Below are 18,172 nucleotides of genomic sequence, written 5' to 3' on the forward strand. Positions count from 1 at the left end.
TTATAAATGTAGAAGCATGCGGGATTAGTTAGTTCTTGTTTGCAAAACACGCCATCTAAAGGTTTCCCTCCTCCAGAAAAAGAGAGAGAAAGAGAGCAGCTGTGGTCAACTACGCTAGAGGGTAAATGGATGGAGGTAGAAGCGTAAAGCAGTGAATTAAAGGGATAAAACCTTATTTTGATATCCCTTCACAGCAGTAACTTCTAAAGCACAAATCAAAACACCTACAGCTCCAAAACAACCTTTGTGGGAAAGCGCTACATTTACTAAATCTGTGTGAATGCAGCCAGAGTGCATGCTTCATCCTGTGCACTAACATCTCTGCTACAAGTGCGGCTCACCCGCCCCACCCCCGGTCAAACAGACCGGCAGCTCTCTATAGATCCATGACACAGACGGAGGAGGTTATGTAACCCGGTAACACCTTTTTTTACCCGACCTCATCTGCTGTTGCCCATAGACGAGATGTAAAAAGGGTGAACTTTTATCATACAGAATGAAATACCAAAGGAAACTAATGGCCAACTGGAAGCTTGGAAATCATTGTAAAATCTCAATTTATGCTAAATTGAATGATTAAAAGGAAAAAGTGTGTATTTAAAGAAAGTAATCCATGTGGGTTAATGTACATTAATCGACTTGCACAGGCTGGTTTACAGTAGCAGAGCAGACATGCTCAAGTGACAATCTGTGGAAAAACAAGGGGAAGGACTCCGGCAGGCACAGGGTCGCGGGGGGCCAAGGGTCGGCTTCGGTCAGCTAATCCCAGTGTCAGATAAGGCTCTGCCAACACACTCGTAACAGTAACACACACAACCACACATATATAGGACAACAAGGGGAAGCATTGGACCGTAAAGGATGTACATGACAGCCACACACACAAACAGGCCCACACAGAATACATTAACTCACAGTCAAAACCCTGATCCTTGATCCATCTCTCTTTATTCTAGTTCCTCGCTCTAATCTGTTTATACCTCCCTCTCTCTCTCCCACACACACAGACTCAAATAGAAGGTCAGCATGGTCAGTGCTGCCTGGCTTGGCACAGAGGAGGACTGCAGATGTGAAAGTAAGGAGACCAGCTGGAGCCCGTCCAACCTGGACACGGGTCACGGACACGTCTTCAGGAACACAAGCAGCTTTTGGAGCCTCTTCTCAGAGGTCGGCAACTATACTGACCCTTGGACGGCATATCCAGCTAAATCTACTATGATTGCTCCGTAGGCAAATTTCAGTATTTTGACTGTTCCTTTTCACACCTATGTAAAATGGCGTATAACAAAGAGTTTGTTTTATGGTCTTTTGAGGCTGTCATATGTTGCTATTGTCAACAGGATACATTCCCTTCTGCCAGGTTCTCTATACTGTAGCTCTCACAGTAGGGCTGAACGATATATCGTGTCATGGCGATAACCGCGATATGCGCATGCGCAATATTCACATTGCAGGGACGTGCGATTTCATTAATTGTTTATAATAATTATTTATTTTTTTCTCATTTTTCTTTTTTAGGACGTGCGATATTAAGTAGGCAAATTAACTCAAACACGTCATGTTACAATTATTTTGCTGCTTGCTACAAAAGGAAAACTTGCGCGGCTCTCATGTCAGGAGTACTTGGGTGAGTGACATGCAGGCTCTGCATGCACAGCAAGCCACCAATCACAATCATTCTTCATCAGATCACAGCAGGCCTCGCACAGCTAGTTTGCAGAACATCAAAACACCGGTAAAAGATGAGCGAGGAACAGGAGGACAATACCGGCGAGAATGAAGATTTACTTCCAAAAAGAAAAGCAACATCTGCCATCTGGAACTATTTTGGATACAAAAAGGTTTTTCTCTTCTTCATTCACAGATGAGCCCTCTTATTTGAGGGTAAGCAACATGTAGACAGTTGGGATCGCGGCGAAATTCTCTCTGCAGACCCATTCTCTCTGCAGACCCATTCTCACAGCGTTTATCAACCTATAAACCTTTTTCTTACTCAATATCAAGCCACACTTATTGTTTTTATTTCGGCTGTGACTTTGTGAGTGTTCAGGTTGAGTTTGGCTGTGTTTGGCTGTGTATCGCTAAACAAGGAAATCACACCTCTACGGAGCTCAGCGCGATTCGTACCGACCAATCAGAGCACACTGGGCTCACAGGGAGAGGGGGGGGGGGGAGCTGCAGCGAGCAGTTTAGTGGAGAAAGTGAATACTGCTGAATACACATACTTTACAGAGATGTTGTATGCGAAACCAATGTGAGTTTGGAAAATTGCACAGTATTTTTCTATTTTAGTATACCTCAACAATGGAATTATGATCAGTGGAAATGGCCATGACATGGGACCTTTAAGGTATGATGAGTCAACCAGTTAAGATCCAGACGTACGTGACTAAAATCCTTCATCTGGTTAAATATAGTTAAAAAAAACGCAATATATATCGCAGGGGAAACAAATATCGCAATGTCATTTTTTTCAATATCGGGCAGCCCTATCTCACAGGCTTTCTTAATGCAGCCAGAATCATACTTAGGAAGTGGAAAAGTACATTTAGCAAATGTTCAGCCTGTCAAGAGCTAATATTAGCCAAGCTAAAAGATTCTGAGTGAAATTTCACTGAAATGTGGGGTAGCTTTGTCAGCTTTATTAATGATTCGGATCAGTACATAGTATTATGTAATAGAAAGCCTTAATGAAAGTCATGTGGGGTGTTGTGTGTTGATGGACTGTTTGCTTTTAGTTTTGTTTTCCGTCTGTGTTTATGTACTTTGTTACCGGCAGACGACCACATGGAAAATATTTTTTATACTATAATGTTGCAGGATGTAAGTAAAATATATTTTAAATGACAACATTAGCAGTACAACCATGTCTATGTTGTACACATGTCAAAGTCAAAATTATATTTTTTTGTTGCTGTTGTTTGTAATTGATGACAAACTTGACCAACAATTGTTTTGACACAGGAAGTTGTTGCAGTTAGACAGAACTGTTGGCAGCTACTACTTTCCTCAGTGACATCTCGCCTTGAAAAACGTCAAACAGTTGTCGGGTTCAGCATTAAACGCTCACTCCAGACAGTTTAGACAGAGCTGTACAAACATAGATTAAGCTGGGTGAAAAATGAACTGTAAGTGCCTTTGTGTATATCCATACATACAGTATTGTGCAAACACAGAGCACCTAATGCAACATGTGTTTTTCACAAGCTAGTGATCTGTACCAGCCTGAGGGATAACATCTTAACTAAGAATAGCCGCTTGCGTGTGTCCGTGAACATGAATGTGTGTGATGTTGCTGGTGTGAAAGTGTTTGTAAATGCATGCTTGTACTATTGGCGATGTGTAAAGCTTGCATGCGACTTCCCTGAACTTTTGGGTCCAAAGTTACAGCGGGGCCGTAGCGTCTGCTAGTCACAGAGTGATTGCCTCACACTTTGCCTATTGAGTTTCCTGCCATCCGGGCCAGCTATGTTGGAGGAAACACGAGCTTGTCCTCTACACTGAACACATGGCGACACTTCAGAGATACAGTGCTCACACAGGCAGCCCTGCACAAACTCCCACACAGATACATTAGGATGAACACATAACACAGCTAGTGCCAGTGTTTAAAAGAAGGGTAAGTAACTTCCACCAGTAAAAAAAAAAACGGGATCAATTTTAACCACGCTGCTGCCTGCCAACGTTTTTTGATAGGCTGCAGTTGAGAAAACTAAAAGGAAGAATGTGAACGCCTGCCAGATCAGCAAGTATCTTTTTCACAAACACAAATGCGCACACAGACAGCCTCAGGGGCACTTGGCATTAAGTTGGCATTCTTGACCTCCCAGTGTGTGGTTCTGCTTCCCCTGACACACTAGCAGGTAGAGATGAAACACACATCCTGGCTCAGGTAAACTGCAGCGAATCCCAGGATAATGATGCATTCCAACTTTACAACGGCATCTAGGTTGTGTGTAGGAGCAGGGACTTCTTGTAGTGATGTGTTAATGATTGTTTACATGCAGACATGTTTCTGAAGGCTAACTTATTTCAGAGTGCTCATTAGCAGCGTTATGTCCTTATGCAGCAGCGTCCTTGATGAAGATTTCATTATGTTAGATGTGTTTTTAAGGGCAGACTGCCAGCGCATATTTTGTTTGATTATTTGCTAAGCTGAGCAAAAGTCTCTTTCAACAATCCAGTGCACACCTTTTAAGTAAATCATAGCCTCAATACACTCACAAATCACTCCAAGTAAGACTTTTACGATGCCTTGTAAGAAAAGAATAACCATTTAACATTTGTAAATGAATTACATGATTTTTTTCAACAATCCCTTATAAAACTCTAAATAATTTAGTATTTAGTTTAACATGGCTGCATAGCATTTTGTAATAACATGTTTGAAAGGTTAATTCCATATGGCAGCGAGCAAGTAAAGCCTGCAGCGTGGCTTAGGATTTAAAAAGGTCCAGCTCCTTAGCGTCATCATGAAGGTGAACCATACTCTAAAGTGCTGCCGGTGATGGTGTTATTGCTGCATCTGACAAGAGCCGACCATTAAGCCTCAAGGACAGCGCTTGCATTACGCTGAAAGCCTAAATCTTTATCACAATGATCATCCCTAATTAAACAGTTTTTGAGATCATCCATTAATCACCTTTCATAAAACACAGATTACGCAGTCTGAAATACAAGAGAACAAGTGGGCGTAAGCATGCAGGAACTTGAGATGATAACAAAGACAAGGGGACAAATGATGGCAGCTTCTGGCATCGATGTTGTCATCCAGACGTTAAAAAGGTGACTCACTTTCCTGTATTTCCTGTTGACAAAATGCCCCTCTTTTGCCTACAATATTTGATCGCACAGAGAATGCCAAACCTTTCTCTGACGTTCACACATACACACAGACAGTGTGTGGTTACTTGCACTGAACTGGCTCAACAGGTGTCCACTAAGATAATCAGTGAAAGGAAAGTCGAGCCTCAGAAAGGTTTGGATATGATGTCAGACACAGAAAAGTTTCCTCAAACAGAAAAAGTGCTAGGTGGGCAATAACGGAGCGGCCCAGTGGAGAGTCAGTCACTGTCAGTCACACTTCAAAGAAACCCAACTAAACTCTGAAGGGATCTTTCACCTCACAGACAGTCATAACATAAACCCAAGTCTAATACTCAAGCCAGGGGAATATTTCACACACATAATACAGACGTGTTATCCCAGTCAGACGAGGTTGCGAATCAACCACTGTGAAAACCAGACATGTGACCCAAATCTAGAACATTCTTCCAAGGAGGAAGCAGGGCTGTATTTAATAAGAGAGCTGAGGAATAACTGCTAGCAAGAAGTGACCTGCCATAACATTGACATTAAAAACCTTCAAGGCAAAACGGCTTAACTTAATGAAAAACTTTTTTTCCAATACCTAATAATATAAAAAGGATTACCAGACTGAACTATATCTGATTATCTCAAGGTATTCTTATACTATTTTTGTTATAGATATTGTTATGCTAAGATTTATTTCTGATAACTCATTTGATGCATCGTTTTTTAAGAATGTTGAGTCACCTAAGCAATGTTGCAATTAGGAGGGTGTCAAAACCATAGAGTCTATGTAAATATGTTGGCAAGCTAGCCAGCAAGTTGAAAAAGTTGATTAAAGTTCATTGATAAATTAGGTAAAAAAGTTGGAACTAATGGGTTAACAGTTGAAATAGCTGAAATTGTGGAATAGAAGTAGAAATAGCGAAAACTAATAATACACAGTTGCATTAATTAGCTAAATCCAATAGATACACTTTTGAAATAGTAAGCTTAAACCAATGGATAGAGTGTTGACATAGTACTCAATTCTGATAAATTCCGGTAAATTAAGGTATTCCATGGTCTTATTACCTTAGGAGCTGTCATGAATAATAGACTGTTGCTATGAACGGAGTTTAATCTTTCGAAAACAAAATCAGACTGTTTTGGGAGAAGGAATAAAATAATCTTCCGATCATTAAAATGATTTTCAAATAAAATATTTGTATAGTGAGAAGCAGTGAAATAAGGAAGACATCGTACAGTAGGGCGTCGCAGCGATAATTGCGTTATGCGCATGCGCGATATCGATTTAAAAAAAAAAGAGATATTAAGTAGGCAAATGAACTCAAACATGTCATTTACAATAATTTTTGCTGCTTACTACAAAAGGAAAACTCGCGTGGCTCTCATGTCAGGGGTACTTGAGTGAGAGACATGCAGGCTCTGAATGCACAGCAAACCAACAATCACAACCATTCTTGATCAGATCACAGCAGCATAACCGAGCTAGCTCAGCTTGTTGCTCTGATAACTTAAGATCAAGAAGTCCGTGACTAAAATCCTTCATCCGGTTAAATATTGTTAAAGTACGACGGAGTATTAGGGCCACACTTAGAAGAAAAAAACAGAGAGATTTCGAGAATAAAGTCGTAATAATGGGGGAATAAAGTCATAGTTACGAGAATAAAGTCGTAACATTACGAGAATAAAGTCATAATTACAAGAATAAAGTCGTAATATTACGAGAATAAAGTCGTAATGTTACGAAAATAAAGTAATAATTACGAGATTAAAGTCGTAGTTTCATAAGTGACTTGAGAAGTGGACTTAGAGGAGATTGTCTCCTTTCTGCAGGAGGAAATGACTGGTTCTGGCCGACTACTAGGGGTGTAACGGTACACGTACCCGTACCGAAATTATTCGGTACGGGCCCTTCGGTTCGGTACACGTGTGTACCGAAGTGTACCGAACGAATATAACGTTAAACGTAAAAAATTGAGAACGTGAATAACTTTTTGGAAATAATCTAAGGTGCTGCTTCGCAGCATTCAGAGTAATTTGCTCACATTGGGTTCAACGCGTCATAGAGCGAGCAAGTCATTTCATTGGACGAGAGGCCTCATTGAAGTCTCCGGGTTGGGAACATTTTGGTTTCGCAGTTACGTACAAGGATGACGGACAAAGACAGGTGGACCGAACCAAAGCGGTTTGTCGGCATTGTTAAACTAAAATTGGTTACGCAGCTGGCAATACATCAAGCTTGCACACTCATTTGAAAAGGCATCACCCGAACGTGAATATCACCGGTACCAAAAGAAAAAAGACTGAAGTGCAAACCCAACTCCCACTAGCATTTAAGCCTCCACCACTCGCACTATTATATTTTGTATTTATTTGAGTGAATACATTATACACAGTTTAATAATAATTTTAAAAACCCCAAAAATATTTTATGTTTTGTGATAATTTGTTCTGCCGTACCGAACTGTGACCTAAAAACCGAGGTACGTACCGAACCGAAATGTTTGTGAACCGTTGCACCCCTACCGACGACTACATTACATTACATTGCATTTAGCTGACGCTTTTATCCAAAGCGACTTACAATAAGTGCATTCGACCAACAAGATACAAGCTTGAAGAAAACAGAATCATATAAGTACATCAGGTTTCATAGAGCTAAAACATTTCAAGTGCTACTCAACTGGCTTTAGATAAGCCAGCCCTTTATTAGTATATAAGTGCTTTGTTAGTAATTCTATCGCTCGAAGTGGAGTCGAAAGAGATGAGTTTTCAGTCTGCGCCGGAAGATGTGTAAGCTTTCTGCTGTCCTGATTTCAATGGGGAGCTCATTCCGATTCCACTACAAGGCTATCGTTCGACTCCTTCTGGATCCAAAGCCTTGATTACAAGTCTCATCTTTTCTTGTGAGACAACAAATCCCCTTTGAACAGCTCGTAGATGTAACCAACGATAGCCTTGTAGTCGGCCAGTACCAGCCATTTCCTCCTGCAGAAAGGAGACAATCTCCTCCAAGTCCGTTTGGTTCTTTCTTCGAAATAATATACATAGTTTCTTGCACAACCTTTTCAAAGTTCTAATACTTATGATAATCTGATGCTGATGTGACAAAAGATTAAGTATTTAGTTATTTGAGAAACCTAAACTAAAGTACTGCTTCACAAGATGCTCCACGTTCCTCATTTTATTGCAGGGCGCTGCTGTTGTCTCCTTCTCAAGTCACTTATGAAACTACGACTTTAATCTCGTAATTATGACTTTATTCTCGTATTATTACGACTTTATTCTCGAAATCTCCGTTTCTTTTTTCTAAGTGTGGCCCTAATACTCCGTCGTATTAAAGAAATAGCAATTGTATAGCATTAAAGTTCAAGAAAGAATGGTTTGCGGACAAAAAAAACTGTCTTTTCTTCAATTCCTGTATTTTTTCATATCGCAATATATGTTGCAGGTAGGGTTGCCAGAAACTGACCATGATCAAAATCGATTATTCGGCCGAAAAAACATAAATAATAATACAAAAATATATAAATAAAATCGATTTTTAAAAAGAATATTCGATTATGGAGACTGTAACGAATAATCGAATAATCACTGGCATCCCTAGTTGCACGGGAAGAAAATATCGCAATGTCAGTTTTTTCCAATATCGTGCAGCCCTATCGTACAGCCAGAAATGAAACATAACAGGTGTGTTTCTCCATAAAGACCAGTTAAGTTAAAGAACCCTTATTTAGTTAGCTAACAAATATACCATTGTAAATAAATTGGGAAATGGTTTTGAAGGAGTTGTTCTTGAGTTGATCTACAGTAACAAGGCTGATGGAGTTAACCAGAGGTCTTTATTTTGGTCTTGTAATTGTGAAGCTATTTCCTAGCAGAAGCAGTGTGCATGGCATGTGTGGTGGTACTAAACCCAATCCCATAATGAAAAGAATACAATGGTCAAGAGGTGGAGTTTTGTAGAAGCTTGCCAAACCATCAGGCACTGGAACAAGTCCATCCAGATTTCCTCAGGCATGACAGATTACAAAACTGGGAGCAATACATCTCCAGCCTTTCTTCTGCATAGCCAACCATGTATCCAGCTCATTATTCAGGGGTATTCAAGTGGAATTCTAGCAGTGGAGGTTTTGTTAGAGATGTTTAAGATCTTCTTAAACTCTGTTTACCAAGTCAAATCAATCCTGTTTAAGGATTTTTTGCTACAGCAGAAAGGAAAGAGCATTCAAATCACTGTAATTGGAGATTTAAAAAGGTCATTCTAGGCTAAAGATTTGTAGCACTAAAGTTATGAAATGTTGACCTATACAGTACACATTTGGAAGAGTGAAGTAGCCATAGCGGGACTTGGGTCTGCGCCACATTTTTTATTAGGGGGCTTTATAAGCATCTCTTTGCTCAGTTATTCATTACCTCAGCAGAAAGTATGGTGAAGCATGGAACATTTCCAATGGGAAGAGCTATACAGATTTGTTCTTTTTCCTATTATCACATGCATGTTAACACTCTTGACTTATCATTAAAGCCATCAACTGTGCTTTCTTTTACCTTTGGGTGGTGGTTAACTGTGTTCAAAAAATGTTGTGTACTATAAAGACACAGTTTCCTTAGAGGTGACACAATTACAAGAATACTACTGTACATGATTAAGGACCGATTCTGGATTAAGGATATCAATTATGAGCATTTCCTGCTTTCATCTGTTTAATTCCATAGTGACTGAATATTTAGTGGTTTTGATTGTTTGGTTGGAGAAAAATACCAATTTGAAGGGGTCACATAAGGCTCTTATAAATTCTTAGGGCAAGTTTTTAAACATCTAATCAATTATTGAGGAGAAGAATCTACAGGTTATTGACAATGAAATAGTCATCGGTTAGTGTCCTACTGTCTGGTGAATATACATGTGCAAATTGACAATTAAATAGATAGCATACACCAAATATTGCAATACTGAATCTACTGAGAGAAAACATTTATCAATTATTTGCAAATCTTACAAAATATCACATCTATTTCTAATGCTCTTATCTCTAATGCTCACATACAAACTAACTCATAATCTCACTTTAATTCCTCCTGGGAACCCTGATTATGAAATGATTATCATCTGCCCCAGGGGCACAGATATTGAAATTGTAGTTTAATCTTAAATCCACATGAAGGGAATCTCACAGTACACCCTGTCGCCTCTGTGTTTATGACATAGAAGAAAAAAGTAGGCATTGTATTGTCTTGGGAACTAGTTGTTTAATATGTCTGTAAATGTGTAATGACTTAATTTCTATTCCACCAGAGAAGAGAGAGTGAGAGCTGCTCAGTGCCAGCAAATGTCGGATGTCCTCGTAAAGTGCTCCGCTTCACCCTGGCAAAAATAAACCTCACAGGCCTGGTTGCCAAGTATTCCCGTTGATGAAAAGCCAGTTTTGAGTGGCCCCAGTTGTACCCGGCAAAGCCAAGCTGACTGGTGTTATTAGGAGAGAAGTGCGGCTGGGTTAAACAGCCTCGACACTTTCTGTGGCTAATGAAGGCTATTTTATAAATGATTATTTTCCCTTGGTAATCTGGAGGCTGCTGAAGCACAGACGGTACAAAGGGGGGCTGGGGGGGATGTTTTAAAATGAATTTTCTAAAAAGTACAATGTTTTCCCTGGTTATTTATGTTTTTGTTCAAAATGTATATTGAACAAAAAAATATTTTCTAAATGTGAATAAATAGATTCCTGTTGTCATTGTTTGTACGACGCTTTGGCAATGCAGCATGTCATTATGGTCTTGCCAATAAAGCTATTTGAAGTTGACAGAGAACAGCAGTGAGGAATATAAAAGACAAAAGGGTTACCATCTGCGTTGAAACCACTGCTCAACTGACACAGAAAAGAATAAACAACTCAAGAATAAAGTGAAACCTAAACTTGTTGGAGAACACAAAAGGGAGGGGCAAGAAAACCACAACAGTGAGAAACAGCCACAAACGTGGAGCATGCTGGCTGACATCTGATAGGTTTGTGTGTGGGGGGGATGGGTGCTACAGTAACTCGTGGGCAGCAGGACCTCCAGTGGTCTGTGTGAAGACCGGTGCAGAGTGCACTGATAATCTCTTGTCGTGTTCACCATGACAGCGTGCTTATCAGCGGTGGAGCTTCACGGGCCCCCGAACGCAACACAAACCCACCACGACATCGCACTGAAAGGTTAGCCTCATTCTTCAGGGATAATGAGGTTTGAATTGCCAGTGAGGACACACTCATTACTCTGCGTGCCAGATATTACAGCAGGAAACAGCATGGAATTTCCTTTATGGCAGACAGGAGGGAGGGAAGATACACAATTCTTCTTGTTATTACTTTTATACTGTATACAACGTTACAGTAGCTGACCTCACCTACTTTTTGAAAAACTTGATAACTTTACCTCAATAGATTTCATATGATTGGGCATGCGTCTCCTTGTTTCAGCTGTAACACAAAGGCTCTCCTTTGTGTTACAGCTGAAACAAGGAGATTCCTTGACAGATAATATTTAAATAGTATAGATTGAATGCAAACATTTGCTATCCAGCTCCTCAATGTGTTCTTTTAGCGTTATAAACAAGTGTATTTGGGTTGGCTAAACAAAAGCTCTTTGATAAAGACGGCTTTGTGCTTTAATGCAGTATGTTGATAAACAAGCTATACTCTGCACCGCCAGAAAATCTTTTAGACGAGTTCCAGGGCAGAAACCCTTGATCATCAGATGACTGCCTGCGGTTTGTTGCATTCACCCTGGCTGACTAGATCCTATGAAACAACGTTCACCTCTTCAGCGTATGGGTGCTGTAATCTAATTAATCATAGGCCAAAAAACAGACAATGCAGTGAGAGCCTTGGGGTCCAGCTTCAACTGAGGTCAAGCAGAAGGTAAGGGCAAGACAATAACAGGCATGCTATTCCAGGATGTGTATACATGGAGTAGAAGACAACATTGAACACATGTGATGATAACCTCTGCTTTTAAGCTACAAATAGATCACCTTAACCTACAGTACTTTGGGTGGTTTTTACTGTCAATAATTTACTTGTTAATTTTCTGGGTTAATAGATTAGTTGTATGGTCTCTGAAAACGAAAAAAAAAGTCAATCAGTGTTTCCCAAAGTCCAAGATGAAAGTTGGCAACTAGTCAATAACCTTCGCTTATGTAGTTCGAGGTCCAGAATGTTCATACTTGCCAGAACATAAAGCAGGGTAGCAATATATGTGAAACAATGTAGCTGCTCCCTCATGACATGTGAGGACATTCCATATACTGTGATGCATAATTGGCACATTTTTCATTTAATTAAACAGACATCTCCATTTTAACTTCCAATATCATCCTGAGACAAAGAAAATAAGGAAATTGGAAGCAAATCCGAGGATCACCCTACATACACCAGACTCAGTTCAGGAATAGCTCTTGACATATTGGCCTACCCAGCATGCCATCTGCCTCACTAGACAGCTCTGACATCATTATACAGCATGATACAGACCAGCACATCAGCTGCACACAGCCAAGGTTATATAAGTGAACGCTCTATGTTTCTAAGCATTAGGCCCCACCGTGGGGAATAGGAGGGGATGCGAGTAGAGAGAGAAGGGGTGGAGGGGGAGGGGGGGATTTAAGGAGAAGGAAAGGAGTGATGAGGCCAGGAAAAAAGAGAGACAGAAACAGGGTCACAAAAAGAGAGGCCCACTGGGGTTCTTGCTGCTGGGAGAGACTGAAGAAGGTCACCTCTGGCCCCCCGAAGGAGCCCCAGCCAACAGGAAAAAAAGAAGAAGAAAAGAGCGGAGTAAGAGGAGAGCGGGTCACATGGGGCTACACCCATCCACCTTCTGTGCTCCCTCTCATGTACAACACCGTTACATCACTCAGTATTGCCTATGTACTTCCCTTTAATGCATGGAAAATAACTATTTACATTAACGGGAAAAATAAAGTTCCAGTGTGTGAGAAATCATTGCATAAGTGTTTCTACGAGTATGTCTGTTTACATAGGTTCTGCACTCTGTAGCCAACGCTTGGTCTATTTAAAATCCTATCTGTAGAGACAATAGAGGTTTCTCAATACTCTAATTTCCCCTCCTCGACTCCTCGGTACTCCGGTAGTGACCCGGAAATGGATTTCAGCGCGCCATGTTGAAGGACATCTCATTTCTCTAAATGCACATCGAGGACCGAGCATCGAGGAGGCTCTCTGGAGGAGCTATAACCGAGGATACACTGATGGGTCCTCCACGGCTCTGTAGCCTCTTATTATCTCATTATACCACACTGTCAATGAATTAAAAGTAAATATATAAGTCGTCATGAACACATCTGTCCATCAGACAGAGGGCTGCTGTGCCTCCTGTCATCATTAATGGACGTCTCTTTAAAATGAACGCTCAGAGCAGCGGAGTTCTCATTTCTCTAACCGCCTGCTGCTTCCCCTCCTCTCTCCTCGGTTCCCCGGTTCCCCTCCTCAGTCCTCCGTTCGCATCTCCTGTGGGCGCCACTAAGTCTCGAGGATAGGAGTCGAGGAGGGGATATTAGAGTATTGAGAAACCTCTATAGTTTATACTTGACTGCTGGATTTGACCAGGGCTAATAATCAACCCAGGGAAAGCACACTGCGATTTAAACAGATGGCTAATGATTAATGAACTGTGAGCATCTGGGTCCGTAACCAGCTGATCTAACATAAATTAACTTTGTTTTAGTCCCATTCTGTATAGAATCCTGACACTCTATAGGGCTTTGGCACCACATACATTAACATAATAATGACAAAAACCGTATTTAGAAGTAAAGATGTATTCAATCTCCCAGAACCCTTGAGAACTTTTAGAGGAATAAATAAGCCTATATCCTACTTTAAAACCAGCATAACTTCCTTTGTTCTTTCTACTTTCCATAAGATGACGCAAAAAGGGAGGTTGTTTTGGGCCTAAATTCATCCTGTAAAACGAGACTGCAACCTTTTTCTGAGGACATCTCAAGTCTAATGATTAAAACATCTAAGAGTCAAAACAGTTTTTTTGCATTGGTTACCATGTTGATGGGAAAATCCATACACTGCCTTTTAAAATAAGCCTCAGAGGAAATGCTTCTGTTGCCAGCTTGATGGATTCAACTGAGAGAGCATACAGCTTAGACTGTCACTTTCTATCAGCACAGAGCAAGATACTACTGTGAAAATAAATGTGACTGAGAAGGGACACCCTGAAAAAGGCTTCTGGGCAGAGTGATCACATAGAGTGATTTAATTATTACAGCACTGTAATGTAGTGATGAGGGACTTCACTCACACAAACAGCTGCAAACTCACTAAGGAAACTGTCACCATTATATTCATGATCTGCTACACTGAGATTATTTTCTCTGGGGATTTGGTCTGAGTGAATGATTAAGTGTCAGTGCTGTCTGTCAGCAGCCAGTGAGGGCTACGGGACATCACATCAGGCTGTATTATTAAAGTGTTTCTTAGTCACATTAAGCATTTTAGTCTTGTTATAATCAGTGCAGTCATGTCGAGACAAATTCCAGGGCGATGCCTTCGTTTCCGAAAGTACACCCTATTGTATTACGTTTTACAGTATTTTAAGGGCATGTTTATCTAAAAACACACACATGCAATTGTACAATTGAGTCGGAGCGTCTGTGGTAATTTAATACCCGACCCAGACAGTTTTAATGCAGTGCACATTGAGCCTCGCTAGAACACTGTGTTCTGATATTTGCAATGTGTGATACATTTCAACTGATAGGCTCAGACAGTGATTATCTGGGATGCACTGGAGATTTGTCTACAACAGACAGTACACGGTATATGACGGTACACTAATTACTCAAAATACCAGACTAGCGTCATGCAGACCATTATACACAATGATAAACTATATTTTTAGAGATGCATGGCAAAAAGATAAATGTTAATAGCACTATTTTCAAACTGGGTTTGGTTTAGAAAGCTTTATGCCAGCCCAAAAACATTTACAAATGCAATGTTCCCTTTCATTACAGCCTTACATTAGATACTTCATTGAAATCAATAGTACAATTAACACTATAATGATGCCAATGGTCTTACAATAACGGTGCAAGTAGGCTATGCATTTAACATTCACTTCAACACCTGAAGGAGAAAATGAGGACAACCGAATTAGGGTCAAGAAACAGAGCTGAGAGGCTTCCTATAGATCATTTCCTATACATTATGGGTGTATCATAGCTGGTGGTCTTTATCGATCAGTCTGACTCCCTCCGTTTGTGTGTGCACGTGTGCATGCGTGATTGGACCATGCGCGCGCCTGAGTGCAGCAGGCATAAATCCAAGTTCGGGCCTGTGTGCAGCACATAGTACCACAAGCATAAAACACTTAAAGGAAAAGGGCAGCATGACCGCTGTACATGTGTAACCGGCAGTGTTGCCTTGTAATTGACAACTAAGCAGAAGGAAACTTCAACAATAGTTGCGGAATGGCTGCAGACCAACAATTAGACCCAGCCTACTGTACTGTACACCGTGTGTACCTTGGCTGCTGTCAAACCAGCCCCGGCTACTGATGCTAGCAACGCCAAACAACTGCAAACACCACGCTGTGGACATCGGGAGGGTTAAAGCCTCATAGCGACACTTACCGTCGGTTACCCCCACGCGGTCTGGACACCAGTTCGGGTTGGATATTGGGGCATTAGGCGGAAATGAAGCGGGAGAAAGTCAGAGGGGCTCCTCCGGTTTGTGCATACAAGTGTAGCGGCAGCGCTGAGCGGCTACACGTCTCCCCTCACTCCGAAGCCCGGTCCTCAGCTAAGCTGCTACGCCTCGTAGTGCCAGAAGTATCCCCCTCCTCAAACAGCTCCGTGTCCTCCTTTCCTACAAAGCTTTTGCATGAAAATTAGTAGTTTGTTCCCCCTTTTTCTGGTGCCTTTCAGTAGCGTTTGGATGGGCTGCAGCGACAGGAGGGAAAGAAGCAAAAAAAAAAGAAATACTACACGGTCGCTCCTCCCTCTGCTTATGCACTGTACAGTAAGGGGAGCTCTGCTGGGTTACCGCTTATTAAAACTATCTACCGCTCTCTACAGGACCACCACTGTAAAACACAAACTGTAGCCTGCACACAAACACATGTCGGGGACGGTGAGATGAGAAATGCTGAACATCTCCCTGCCTTGGGTCGCCTTTGCTTTCCTTATTTATTGACTCCTTCATGAACGAGTCGAAGCCCCCTCCCTCCTCCTTCTCCCTGTAAGAAGGTGAGATCAGTCCATCTTGGAGGTAGACATTATAGCTCTGGTGAAGGGACACGACTGGGCAGTTCAATCAATACAAAGGCGTTTATCAGGGAAATATCTAAATAATCTAAATAACTCAATTATCATTATAGACAATTTATCAGGAAAATGATCAACATTTTGGATTATTGATTCATCATGCAAGTCATGTATCAAGCAAACACGCCCTTCTCAGGATTCAGGTCAAATGTAAAACATTCACTGTTTTATATAAATGCTATTTGTGAAAAAAACTGAGTTTTGAACTAATGGTCGGACGGCCATAGGAAATATGAATGAACTTGTGATTGTATTCAATACCAATTTTCAGGTAAATTACTTTCTATTAATTAAATGTTTGTCTGTAAAATGTCCACATGACTTTTTCGGATTCTTTATTTATTTATTTATTTCAGTTAAGGGTTCAAAAAGCAAAAATATATTTCATTTCCAAAGAAAATTAGAAGCTAAAATGCCTCAAATTAAAATGTTGACAACTTTTGGATAGTTGGCCAATCGTTACGTTTTTTTGAAGACATGAAAAGACTGCAGACTTAGTTAGTCAAATTAGTTTAAAAAAAATGTCAATCACTCAGTTAACATAATCAATACTATTGACCTTGTAAGCAATATTTGCAATGCAGTGATTGTTATCACAAACAACAAGCAGAGGGGATCAGGGCTAAATTAGCTTTTCTGCAATAATCCCTGGATTGCTTTTGATGATTGCAATTATTTAATTGCTACCAACAAATCTATGGCTGTACAGACCGATAGACAGATAGGAGAGAGTGAAGGAAAGACAGAATATAATGCACTCCATTTATTTTGATTAAAATAACAGCTGGACAAACAGAACCGATAAAATTACCATAACTACTTAATATAGGCCGTAGGCTGACAAAGGCATCCTGGGAGCCTGAAGTATCCTGATGTCAATGCAGCCAAAGATTCTCTTAACATATGGTGGTGTGGATCATTTTTTTTATATACCATTTTGAGAAAAGTCCAATTGTCGATAAAACGTATAGTGCAGGCAGGGCTCATGAATAAACTATTTAGACTTAGACTTGGAAGAAGTTTGGTGTGCTGAGCAAATGTATTGTGACTGAAGCTTCAAAACTGATATTTCTGTCGGAAAAATGTAGCAGAAAAATATTCAGCAGATCACAAGCTGTGGAAGTGGCACAATGTTCAAGCACTGCAATGCTAGAACTGAGAAATGAATCTTTGATTGTTTTCAATAGCAGGGAAGGAGAATTGTGGTAGAGAATGAAAGATCTACTGCAACAAACACAAAAGTGCACACTGCTTTATCTCTGAAACCATAATTTCACTGACCATCTCCATGTCTTACTTTAACATTTCACGATGTGGGAATGTACATAAGTAGTGATACAGGAAGTTGATATTGATTAAATGCGGGTGTTGGTTATATGCACTTGATTTCCAGAAAAAGTCTGTTCTATAGAACAAAGCAGATCCAGTGAGCTAGCTCTATCCATAGCCTAATCGTCGTCCTCAGAAAAGGACATGTTGAGAACTGTGCTAATGACTCAAGTCTGCATTTGATCATGTTGGTTTCGTCCCTTTAAAAGTGGCCATTGCATGCGTGCCTGACGTACAGGGCTTTGAGTGCACATTTTATGTTTCAGTTGCTGTGACAATTCTGAAGGACACCCATTACTGAGGGACACAATTACAAGATTCATTACAGATCTTCCGAGATGTTCAGCTCAGATATAGAACAGGCAGGTGGGACATAATCTCAGCTCGAGCGATAAAGAGTTGGATTGTTACTGCTAAATGTATGGTCATTTTTACAACAATATATGCACAAGGTAACTATAGTATGGTTAAGGTTACATTAAAGGTCCCATGTCATGGCCATTTCCACTGATCATAATTCCATTGTTGAGGTCTAATAGAATACATTTATATTGTGCAATTTTCCAAACTCACATTGGTTTCTCATACAGCATTCTCTGTAAACTATGTGTATTCACTGAATTTCACTCTCTGCCCTTAACGGCTCGTTGTAGCTCCAATAGCTCCAGCCCCCACCCTCCCTGTGAGCAC

At 40.6% G+C, this 18,172-nt stretch overlaps 1 protein-coding gene across 5 annotated transcripts in view; it reads right to left on the minus strand.

Moving 5' to 3' along the window:
- Positions 1 to 18,172, minus strand: part of thrab (thyroid hormone receptor alpha b) — a 216,573-nt gene that overhangs the window by 125,293 nt on the left and 73,108 nt on the right. For 2 of the 5 annotated variants that reach the window (XM_079660058.1, XM_079660062.1), the window contains exon 1: positions 15,461 to 15,935. The exons of the other annotated variants lie outside the window; for them this stretch is intronic. The gene's annotated coding sequence lies outside the window, so the exon portion shown is untranslated. Of the gene's footprint in view, positions 1 to 15,460; positions 15,936 to 18,172 lie in introns of those variants that run through there. 5 annotated transcript variants of the gene reach the window in all.

Source organism: Notothenia rossii, assembly GCF_949606895.1.
Source record: "Notothenia rossii genome assembly, chromosome: 11".
NCBI classification, from domain to species: domain Eukaryota; kingdom Metazoa; phylum Chordata; class Actinopteri; order Perciformes; family Nototheniidae; genus Notothenia; species Notothenia rossii.